Below are 11,624 nucleotides of genomic sequence, written 5' to 3'. Positions count from 1 at the left end.
GGTTTAATAAACACCGGATAATTTATCATCATACTGGCGACATATAGTCGAAAGCCAGGCCGGGTTAATAAACGCCGATGATTTATAATCATGCTTTATTCAACCTGTTTCTGCATACAACAAGTTTAAAGTGTCCTCGCGGTTTACCGTCGGACGGGTCATAATGCCGACATTGAATCACATCGTTGGTTTACCAACTTTTTGTAGTAAGGGTGATAACCCCAATCTTGAGTACTGATAACTCCTTCCATATTGTGCCGGTTTATGAAAAAACCGTGCCGGGTTGTGATAAACACCGGATTAACCATATATAATACCGGCGACTTGTAGTCAAAACCAGACCGGGTTGATAATCTCCGGATTATGACTGATTATATACTGACAACTTGTTGTTGGAAGTCAAGCCGGGTTAATGAACACCGGTTTAAAAACATCACAAATCTTATCAAAAGAAAGAGAAACTTAGCACAAGGCAAATAAAACCGTTGTAGTCGAGGCTTTTCACGGGCTGCCAGGCCCTAAATTCGACAGCAAAGAATCCCCAAGCAACATTGTGAGCTGTGCTCAGTGGGTGCCTATGTTTGAGCTGTTGTTTTACAACACTCTCTTTGGCCCCGGATTGATGTGGCTTTGAGCCGATCAAGAGGTGTGACTGTGGTTCGGATACGACCAAGCCCCCAAGTGATGCTGTGGCATTGCGCCGATCAAGAGGTGTAGCTATGGTTCGGGTACGATCAAGCCCCCAAGTGATGCTGTGGCATTGCGCCGATCAAGACGTGTAGCTATGGTTCGGATACGACCAAGCCCCCAAGTGATGCTGTGGCATTGCGCCGATCAAGAGGTGTGGCTATGGTTCGGATACGACCAAGCCCCCAAGTGATGTTGTGGCATTGCGCCGATCAAGAGGTGTGGCTATGGTTCGGATACGACCAAGCCCCCAAGTGATGCTGTGGCATTGCGCCGATCAAGAGGTGTAGCTATGGTTCGGATATGACCAAGCCCCCAAGTGATGTTGTGGCATTGCGCCGATCAAGAGGTGTAGCTATGGTTCGGATACGACCAAGCCCCCAAGTGATCAATAATATGATAAGCCAATAAGGCATGATACCCATGTTTGAACTGCGCATCATGGCAGCAGGTCCTCTTTGGCACCCTTTAGCTTTTTGCAAGAGATAAATCCTTCTTGAACCGGGATTTTGAACCGGATATTGAGAGCTTCAAAGCTTTGGGAGACATCTTTACCTTGAACCGGATTTTAAACCGGAATCTTCATTTTCAGCCGGAAATTTTCTGACGGCCTTTAAACTCGAACTTGCGAGAAGTTAATTCCTTTTTGAACCTGACATTTTCAAACCGGATTTGAGAGCTTCAGAGCTTTGTGGGAGAACAGATTTCCCTTGAACCGGATTGTAAACCGGATATTTGAGAGCTTCAGTGAGACTGACTTCCCTTGAGCCGGATTTTAAACCGGAATCCTTTCTGATAACCCGGAACTTCTTCATTGAGCCGGGATCTTGTAACTGTCATATACTTTCTAAGCCGGAAATTTTTTCACGGCCTTTAAATTTTCATCAATATAACAGTAGCCTCCGGGACCGGGTTGTCTTTTCCTCCATCCTCCTCGGGTTCTTAAATTTGCTGAAACTGGCAAGATTTGCTGAGTCATGTCATCATAGCCCCCGAGTCTCAAGGCGACTCGAGGAGTTGGCTTGAGATTCTCCATATTTGACCGTGATATAAACCGACATAAGTTGTATATTATTGGTGTTGATAGCACGATGTGAATCCACAGAAGGTTGAGGTGACTGCGGCGGGTTATAAATGATCCCGTATGAGCCGTGTCAGCAACTCGGCCAATGGTTCCTTCCAACTGGCTATTTGAAGTTAACCAAACTGTAGTGGCGGCGACTTGTGCGCCTGCCCATTGAGCCACCCATTGCAGACGGCGGTTGATAGTATATGATAATTTGCCTCCATTTTGTTTGAAAGAAAACCGGGCTACCCAAGTTGTGACTTGCTCATACTCAATAAACAGCTCATGCAGACAGGTGCGGCCCGGCATGTTGATGTAGACCAGGCCGCGAAAGACGGACGGTAAAGACGACCGCAACATCTGAGGCGGCACAGACAGATGAACCGGCCGTGGCGTTGTAAGCCGGTGCGGACGGGTAAGTTGTCCTCCTTGTTGTAAGCCGGCGTGGTCGCGAGAGACGGCCACGGCGTTGTAAGCCGGTGCGGTCGCGAGAGACGGCCACGGCGTTGTAAGCCGGTGCGGACGGGCGAGTTAATTGTATTGTGTTGATGTAGCGGGAGCGGCGACTTGCGCACGTATCCGTCAAGCAGCATGGCACTGACAAGCGCTAGCATAAAAATAATGCTGGCCCCTTTTGCGACACCCCTTGTAATTAATAATGGTACTGCGAGAAAATACCACGGACCAAGTAATTGTTCTCAAATAATATATATGCTGATAAAATATAAAAAAGATAGCACCTGCTGATTTTGTCGAATGAGCGCAGACGCTGACAATACATAATGCTGGACGGTGTGGACAGAAAATAGATGACATACTGCTGTCATAATACTTGTAGTACTGTTCCAGGCCTCCACGTGGGTAGTAATCCACCAATAAGTAATCAAATCAGCCTTGACGTAATTGATCCAGTACTAGTGTACTTTCCTTTGTGTCTTTGGGATTTAATCCAGCATCTTGACTGCCATCGACCTGCTGTAAACTTAAGAATAGTACTTGTCCATTGAGATTCCTGCTCCATTATTGTCGGCAGACTAGTCTTCGAATCATCATGCATGCATGCACTGCTCCATTCCTACGGCTGAACCCCCAATTTTCTTTTGTTTTGTACTGGCGAGACACGACCACATCAGCAGGGGACGCCTTGGCAAAGCGGAGATGAGTCACGGGCTCACAGCAGAAGAAACGGCGGGAGCGGCCGCACGGGGCATCTCAAGGCAGAGACGGCTCACGCGACAGCAAAGGAGGAGTCCGACCCCGGACGGAGCAGTGCGAGGGGCCGAGGTGTGGCCGTTTGGCGAGGCAGACAGGGTGTGCGGCCGCAGTGGCTCGGTGCGCCGGCGGGGGCGGCTCAAGCGAGCTGGAAGCCAGAGTTGCGGCAAAGGAGGCGAGGGCCACGGTGTCCGCGGCGGCTCAAAGCACACAGCGGCGAGGGCCACGGTGGTCGTGACGGCGACTTGGCGGCAGTGGTTCGAGGCCAAGGCCAGCAGAGGAGGGCAGCTTGAGGCCGAAACGGCGGCGGCTCGAAGGGTCGTCACTCCCGCAGCGGGCCCACGGGCACTGGCAGAGGCAGCCGCGGTGGTTTCGCAGGCGTAGGCTCGCGGACGGCCACAGGCGGTTCATCATGGAGTGGTTCAGTAGCAGGATACCAACGAGGCGGCGTCAGTGGAGACCAGGACGCAGACGTGCAAACCACCAGTCGAGTCAACGGCCGTCTCCGCATCGCTGTAGGTGATCTGCTTCATACGAGGAACAGGGACGCTGTTGGTCGCCTCTGATGGGCTCTTCTTCTTTCTTTTTTTCTATATTTCCCTTCTTTGGTAATCAAGGGCAAGTCCAACTTGATCACTTTTCTTTTCCTTAATTCTGAATTTAACCTCCTCGTAGTTTCCTTGTAGTAATCAGGGTTGACAAAGAAAAAAAACTAACTTGGCCTGTAATGATGTACTAATCCAAAACGTACTCTCCTTGGAGTAGTGTTCAACTAGCATTATGAAGTGCCAGTGAATTATTCCAAAAAACAATCATACTGCGTAAATTGCTTTTCAGCTTGTCGTAGTACTAGAACTCCGATCTGATGATTGCTACGAGTAGTACCAGCAGCGCCTGCCTCGGGACTTGTTGATGTATACGTGGGACAATAGTGAAACTCGGCGGCTCAAGTGAACCGCGCGCGTACGGCGGCTGGAGCAGTATTTCTGTTGAACTCGGCGACACGCGACAGCTGTAGTAGAAATCGATCTCTTATCCGTATTCGACAGCTCGTGTAGCGTCGGCGGCACACAAAGCACCAAATCCTAATTTTTCTTCATACTGCAGTCTTCAAAATTAATCATACTTTTGACCACCAAACGATGGGTTTGCCGGATCTGCACAAGGTTTTTCCATGGTAGCTTATCTTGCGCGATTGTTCCATGCCGGCTCTTTTTTATCCGATCAATCATCAGCTTCTCGATCCCTAAAGAGTTCCCTCCAAGAACTCAACACCACCGTGTGCGGGCCCCATGGTGGGCGCCAACTGTCGTGGATTTGTCACGGCAGATGTCCTAGCGTGAGGACTTAGTCGTGAGGCCAACGCATCTATGTGGTAGCTTGAGAGGGGTTGAGCGGAATCAAGAGACGCAACACCAGACAAGGGTTTAGACAGCTTCGGGCCCCGGGAAACATCATCCGGTAATAACCCTACATGCTGTTTGAGGCTAGGTCTCATTATCATCCCGAGGGAGTCGCCGGTAAACCGGCTCTTTTTGTCTAGCCCTAGAGATTGTTTCTTCTTCTTGCTTGTCCCTCTTTGGGGAGCCCTGCCCCTCCTTATATATGTTGAAGGGGTGGGTTACATGTGGAGTCCTATTAGGATTAGGACTAGTCTATCTCTAATACAAACCGGATACAAGTCCAGGTCTTAACTCCTTGTAAGACAAATATTCCTCACGCCTTTCCTTGTAAACCGGCCCACCATAGTATGAATCGGCCTTCATGAACCGCCCGTTGGGCCACCGGGTCTTGTCACTCCTCTGACCCGCCTGCCGGGTTACCAATGAATCGTAAACCGCCAGGTCCAAACGGGTCGCCAGTGAATCGTCAATTCTCAGCCGGGTCTCAAGTAAACCGCCAAGTCCGGCCGGGTTATACTTCCGGCCGGTTTACGCCGCGGGGTATATCCCCGACAGATAGCATAACATTTTCTATCATGATGAATCTGAAAACAATAACTCTACTACTCCAATAACAAGAACAAAGCTATCCAGCTAAGATCCACACGTAAACATCATCTCCGAAATTATTACTCCAAGCAACAGTAACAGAACATCGACTAGCATCATGAAAATAATCATACTAACCACTAATAATCCAAAGGCGGCATGACATGCAAAGTAATACTCCAAAATATAATAACAGATATCATCATGAAAACAATCATAATATCAACCACTAATACTCCAATGGCAACATGATACTCATCAACTACAAACATAACTCCTAGTAATCCAAACAATAGCATGGCCACAACAAGATCAAAATAATACTCCGAGAAAATGCCATGCACAAAGTCATGTAGCTAAAGCAATATTTTAAAAGAGCTCAAATAGATTAAACCATGTCACTGCATTACAGTGATGCAAATGGAGGGTGTGGCCTGCCTGGGGATGAAGAATACACCGGGGAGAAGCGCAAAAAGATCGCGGAAAGAATCGCCGGAAAACGTTCTCTCTCGGAGGGGACTGATTAACGGCAAGGGCAAAATGGTCATTTTCAGAATGTCAAAACATGGTGAAAATGATACCAACAGAACGGCCTCGACGAAACGAAGACGTGGGCTTTGGATTCACCTCAAACGGAGTTGCGAGCAAAAGGTTGTGATAGTTTTTCTGCCAGGGACCTATCTGTGAAAAGTTTTCTGCAAACAAGCCCCTGACTGAGAAAACTGAAAACGCATTCGGGCAAAATACGCTTTCTGCAAAAGAAAACGCACTTTCCGCCTAAGTGGACAGGGAATACGCTTTCGGACAAACAAAACGTATTCCGTATAGAGGTCGCGATGGCTTGCGCTTTCACTTACCAAAAACGTAAACGCTGGAAATACGTTTCCACTTATCCCGCGTGGCAGTGGGGCCCGTCACTTATCCACGCTGGCAAACAGGGTCAACGCCCGTGCGGCTGCCAGGTGGGGTCTCGTGTGAGGTGGGGCCCGCCTGGCCAGGGTCTTTCTTCCTCCTCGTCGTCTCCCCGATCGGAAGCAGAGGAGCAGAGGTAGGGGGAGAGGCCGGCGATGGCCCGGCCGGCTCCGGCCATCATCGGCCGAGCCGAGGCCACTGGGGAACGCGGGGCGGAGTGCTGCTCCCTCCTGGAGCAGCAGCAGCGCCCGAGGAGGAGCGGGATCGTGGCGACGAGAGGAGGCAGGGGCGGAGCAGAGGCGCTGCCGGCGACGGGCGCTGGCGATTCTGGCCAAGTGGAACACGCTGGCGAGGTCAGGGAAGGGCGGCGCGTCCATTCAGAGGGGAAACGGGCGCCGTGGAGGAGCAGGATGGCCGCGACGCACGGAGACAGAGAGCGTGCGGCGGCGGCCGGATCTTGGGGTCGCGGCCTGGGGCACTTCGGCGAGAGGGTGGGGTGGTGGAGAGGTTCGCCGGAGCACGGGGAAGACTCTGGTGAGGTCAGGAGGGAGGGGAAGGGCTCGGATAGCTCGGATTTAAGCCGAGCTTCGCGGCGGCCATGGCGGCCATGGGGGTCGGGGAGAGCTCCAGAGGCTCATTGGAGAGGCTGGGCAGGACCAGAGGAGTGTTGTGAGGCTGGTGGTGAGCTCGGAAGGGGTCGGGGCTTCCTTATATAGGCGGGGCGAGGGGCACGGGTTCGGGTGCCGCCGCTCGCGCTCGGCCAAGGCTCTGGCGACGCGCAACGAGCACGAGCGAGCACGCGAAGGTGACGAGGGAGGCAACGGACGAGCTACAGAAGTGCACAGGGCAGGAGGGGCCGAGGGCGCAGAGGAGAAAGAAACCAAACGCCTTGAATGCTCGGTCGGCCACAGTGCACCCGTGGACGCGCGGTGATGAGCGCTGACGGAGGGGCTGACGGAGGGGGAGATGGCTCCAGGAGGACAGCGACGACGTGGTAAAACGGAGAGATATGCTCAAGAGCGCTAAGACGACGAGAGGGTGAGGGGCCCGAACAAGAAACCATCCAGCTCGCGTCCATGGCATGCCAGAGCTCGTGATCACCGCATGCACTGGTGCACACAGTGCCACACGGCCGGCCTAACGATGTATGGGGATTTGTCCTTCCTAGGGAGGTTACAACTGAGGTGGTAGATCGGTGAAAACTGCTATGGCTAAATGGTAATCACCCTCTGAAGTTTACTGCAGTAAACTTGGGTGAGAACTGCTGATCAACAGGAAAGGGGTTGGAGCCAGAGAGTTTGTCTGCGAGGTTTAGGGTAAGAAGGACTTTCATCCTGGTAACTTTGAGAAGATTTGGATCAAGATTTAATGTAGTTGCTTTGCAACTGACCAAAATGGTCCAGAAACTTGATCAGGAAGGTGCACTCTGTAGCGACCAGACCTCAAATGGTCTGTGCTGCTGTGCACCAGTGTCATCCCTGGATCAGTAATGCTGACACGCACAGTACAAATGGAGGATTTATAACAGAGTAGCAATCACACACTTATTACATCGAATATCTCCAAAGAGATTAAGTATGCTAAACATGGCTTAAGGCCATCTAAAAACGATAACAGCGGAAGACTTGGAAGATAAGTGAGTCCATCAACTCCAGCGGCATCACTGAGTATAAGACCACGACCTAAGGCACCTTACTCGTCGTCTGAAAAGTCTGCAACATGAAACGTTGCAGCCCGAAAACGGGTCAGCACATAGAATATGCTGGCAATGTAACACATAGAGAGTAATGAACAATAATAATGTTATACTACATGCATATATGGCTGGTGGAAAGCTCTACGGTTACAGTTTATGCGAAAAGCCAATTTTTCCCTACTGCAAAGGAATAAATTTTATTTAACTATCATGGTGGTTGTTAAACATTGAGAAGGTACCTCCAACTCAATCCCAATTAAGTGTCATCATTAACCCCACAAAATTAATTAAAAGTAACATGGATGAGATTCAAATGATAATCCAGGTACTAGATACTCAAATTGTCCATAACCGGGGACACGGCTAACCATGATTAGTTTGTACACTCTGCAGAGGTTTGCGCACTTTTCCCCACAAGACTCGATCGCCTCCGCTTGGTTCTCGCACTACATGATGTTTGAGAAACGGATGACCGAGACACAGTCTTTCAGAAACAATCACTCTCTACTCTGGATGGACCGGTACACCTACTTTCCCCTACATCTGCTAGCCCACCTCTTCAAGAGATCATGTAACCTACTCAACTATGCTAGAGCCCATAATAGCTTGTGGCTGCACACGGAAGTTTCTAGCATGAACAATCTTATGATCCCTTTGAGCCTGGGTGGCGGACCTTATAAAATCAGACAACACTGGGTTCTCCAGGTGCCTCAATCCACCCAGATGTGAGTTTTAGTTGCCACCTTAAGTTGAACCATTAATAAACATCTCACATCTGTCATGAATATCACTCAAACCCAATCCACGTCTACGAGCATAGCATGTCAATATAATAGCAAACGTAGAAGTAACTCCCAAGGGTTGGATAAGAAAACAGGTAATAGGTACTACCTCATCTACTTCCCAGTTCCCACAATTTAATCAGATCCTAGTCATGCAATTGTTTGAGGAATAGATCTAATGCAATAAAACTGGGTATGGAAAGTATGATCAAAGTGTTACTTGCCTTGCTGATGATCCGCGAAACCTAGCGATTCGAAGTAACAAGCGGCACACTCCGGGTACTCTCTCGCAAACAAACAAGCATACAATCAGTACTCATCTAATGCACAGGTAAAACTCGAATAAAAGATCCAACCAGAAAGTTCAACTTAAGAACTCCGGTTTGCAAAAAGAATCAACTCGAAAGAAGCAACGAAAGTCAAACTGCGAAAGAAAGAAACTTCGTTTACTAATCTGGATCTAGCTCAAATTTTACTGTAGCAAAAACTTGTTTGAGTAGGTTAAACGGAAAGAGAATTTTGAGACGAAACTCTAGGCGCTTGAATCGCCTGATTCCGATAAACGAGCGAGAAGTTAAACAGAAACGAAGATTCGATCAGAAATCGAATCTGAGAAAATAGCGGAAAAATCCGACGAAAAAGAAAAACGGACGAACGGTTAAAGAACGGACGTTCGTTAACAGAGAAAAACCGACGAACGCGTTCGTTAAAACGAACGGTTCGGTGAACGCTCGCAAAATAACAAAACCGACAAAAAAACCGATCTAGGGTTTTTTTTAAAACGAATGGTTTTTTTTAAAGAAAACCGGCAACGAGGCGAGGCAGTACCTCGTCGGGGGCGGGGCTCCGGCGGGGCTCCCGTGCTCCGGTCGGGCGGCGGGGTGCGGGGCTCGGGGGGGAGTGCGAAGGGGCGGCGAGGGGGCGGCGAATGGCGGCGAACGGCGGCGGCGAGCGAGGCGAGTGCGGGCGGCGGCGGGCGAGGTGAGAGAAGAGGGGGGGGCGCGGGGGTATATAAAGGGGGGGTGCTCGGCTTGGAGGAGGGGGCAAGCTCCGGCGGGGCTCGGACTCCCGTGTCCATGGCGGACACGGCGCGGCGGCGCTCTCGTGCGGGGGAAGGAGACGGCGCGGGGTGGGCCGGCGCTCGGCTGGGCTGCGGCCCGGTCGGGCGTCGCGCGGTTTTTTTTTAAACGTTCCGCGGAAATTAATTCGTAGAAAAATAAATAAAAGTCCAAAAAAATATAAAATAAATTTTCCCCGTCTAGTTAGAAAATCTAGAATAGGGTGAACATTTTTTTAACACAAAATAAATATTTTGAAAACATGCAATATTTTTAATGCAATAAAAATTGCAAATAAAATCCGAATAAATCCAATAAATGATTTTAACATTTTTCCTCCAGTATTTCAATTGTTTTGGAGAAGTCATCTTTTCTCCTCTCATTTATTTTGTTTAATGAAATATTTTTCCGGAGAGAAAATAATTAAAACCAAAATCCTCGTCTTTTTATTTGATGAAAATCAAATATGAAAATTTGAGAAAATCCCCAACTCTCTCCGAGGGTCCTTGAGTTGCTTAGGATTTATCGAGGATTTGTCAAAAATGCAATAAAATATGATATGCAATGATGATCTATGTATAACATACCAAATTGAAAATTTGGGATGTTACAAACCTACCCCCCTTAAGATGAATCTCGCCCTCGAGATTCGGGTTGGCTAGAAAACAGGTGGGAGTGGTCCTTCCGTAGATCTTCCTCTCGCTCCCAGGTGGCTTCATCTTCCGTGTGGTGACTCCACTGGACTTTGCAAAACTTGATAACCTTGCTGCGGGTAACTCGGCTGGCATACTCAAGAATCTTAACTGGTTTCTCCTCATAAGTCAAATCACTTTCCAACCGAATTGCTTCCAGTGGTACGGTATCTCTCAGTGGTATCTCAGCCATCTCTGCATGGCATTTCTTCAACTGGGATACGTGAAATACATCATGAACTCGAGACAATCCTTCGGGCAATTCCAGCTTGTAGGCAACCTCTCCCATACGTTCCAAAACTCTGTATGGTCCGATAAAACAGGGCGCTAACTTTCCCTTAACTCCAAAACGCTTCACTCCTCGAAGTGGTGATACTCGAAGATACACTCTGTCTCCGACTTCGTGAACTGTCTCCTTTCGTTTAGAATCAGCATAACTTTTCTGCCTGGACTGGGCTACCTTGAGCCTATCGCGAATCAACCTTACTTTCTGTTCAGACTCCTTAATCAAATCTGGTCCAAACAACTGACGGTCTCCAACTTCGTCCCATAACAATGGTGTTCTACACCTCCTTCCGTACAAAGCTTCGAAAGGGGCCATCCTCAAACTGGTTTGATAACTGTTGTTATACGAAAACACTGCATATGGCAAATTGTCGTCCCAACTAGATCCATAATCTAGTGCACAAGCTCTCAGCATGTCCTCCAAAATCTGGTTGACTCTCTCGGTCTGTCCATCTGTCTGCGGGTGCAAAGCTGTACTAAATTCCAGCCTGGTTCCCAATGTTTCATGCAACTGCTTCCAAAACTTCGAGGTAAATTGGGTTCCTCTGTCTGATACAATGGTCCTCGGAACTTGTTGAGGATATAGACCTTAGAGTCACCCGCCAGGAGGGGCCGGGTTACTCTAATGGTCATTACCAGAAGCCCAGAGCCAAGCTTGAAGACGATGGGCCAGAGATGGGCTGAGACCCGGATATGGCTTAAGGCCCGTAGTTACAATCATTATTATGGTAGAACTTGTAGTGTAAGGCAAGTATAGTTGAGAGTCCGAGCCGGACACTTTTATGAGCCGGCCGGGACTCTAAGGGCTGCTGGGCGTCAGCCTCCCTATATAAAGGGACGACCCGGCAGCGGTTTAGGGACAAGAACAATCTCATCGAGAGCTGGGCATAGCAGTTTAGCTCCCTGGTGATCGTAACCCTAATCAATACCACCTCAAACTGGACGTAGGCTTTTGCCTTCACCGTAAGGGGCCGAACCAGTATAAACCCTCGTGTTCCTTGTCCCGCATTAACCCCTTCAAGCTTCCTAGCCGCGATGGCTCCACGACTAAGTCCTAGCTCGAGGACATCTGTCGTGACAATTCCACGACAGTTGGCGCCCACCGTGGGGCCAGCGCACGGTGAATTTGAGTTCTTGAAGGGCAGCTTCGAAGGGCTCAAGGGATACGCTGTGGGCCGGATGACCAAGAGTCGTCGCGGCAAGCTCTACATCGACGATGCAAACTGGGGCCCCGACGCCGGCT

At 49.4% G+C, this 11,624-nt stretch overlaps 1 long non-coding RNA gene across 1 annotated transcript; it reads right to left on the bottom strand.

Moving 5' to 3' along the window:
- Window positions 1-4,520: 4,520 nt before the first annotated feature.
- Window positions 4,521-6,850, bottom strand: LOC141027931 (uncharacterized). Its single transcript, XR_012189957.1, has 3 exons — window positions 5,814-6,850; window positions 5,584-5,651; window positions 4,521-5,475 (listed from the first exon to the last, which is right to left on the bottom strand). It is a non-coding gene; the product is annotated as an uncharacterized lncRNA (long non-coding RNA).
- Between the last annotated feature and the right edge of the window lie 4,774 nt (window positions 6,851-11,624).

This window comes from Aegilops tauschii, chromosome 7 (assembly GCF_002575655.3).
Source record: "Aegilops tauschii subsp. strangulata cultivar AL8/78 chromosome 7, Aet v6.0, whole genome shotgun sequence".
Taxonomy (NCBI): Eukaryota; Viridiplantae; Streptophyta; class Magnoliopsida; order Poales; family Poaceae; genus Aegilops; species Aegilops tauschii.
Note: the sequence above shows the minus strand (reverse complement) of the source record. Positions and strands in the feature narration are given on the sequence as shown.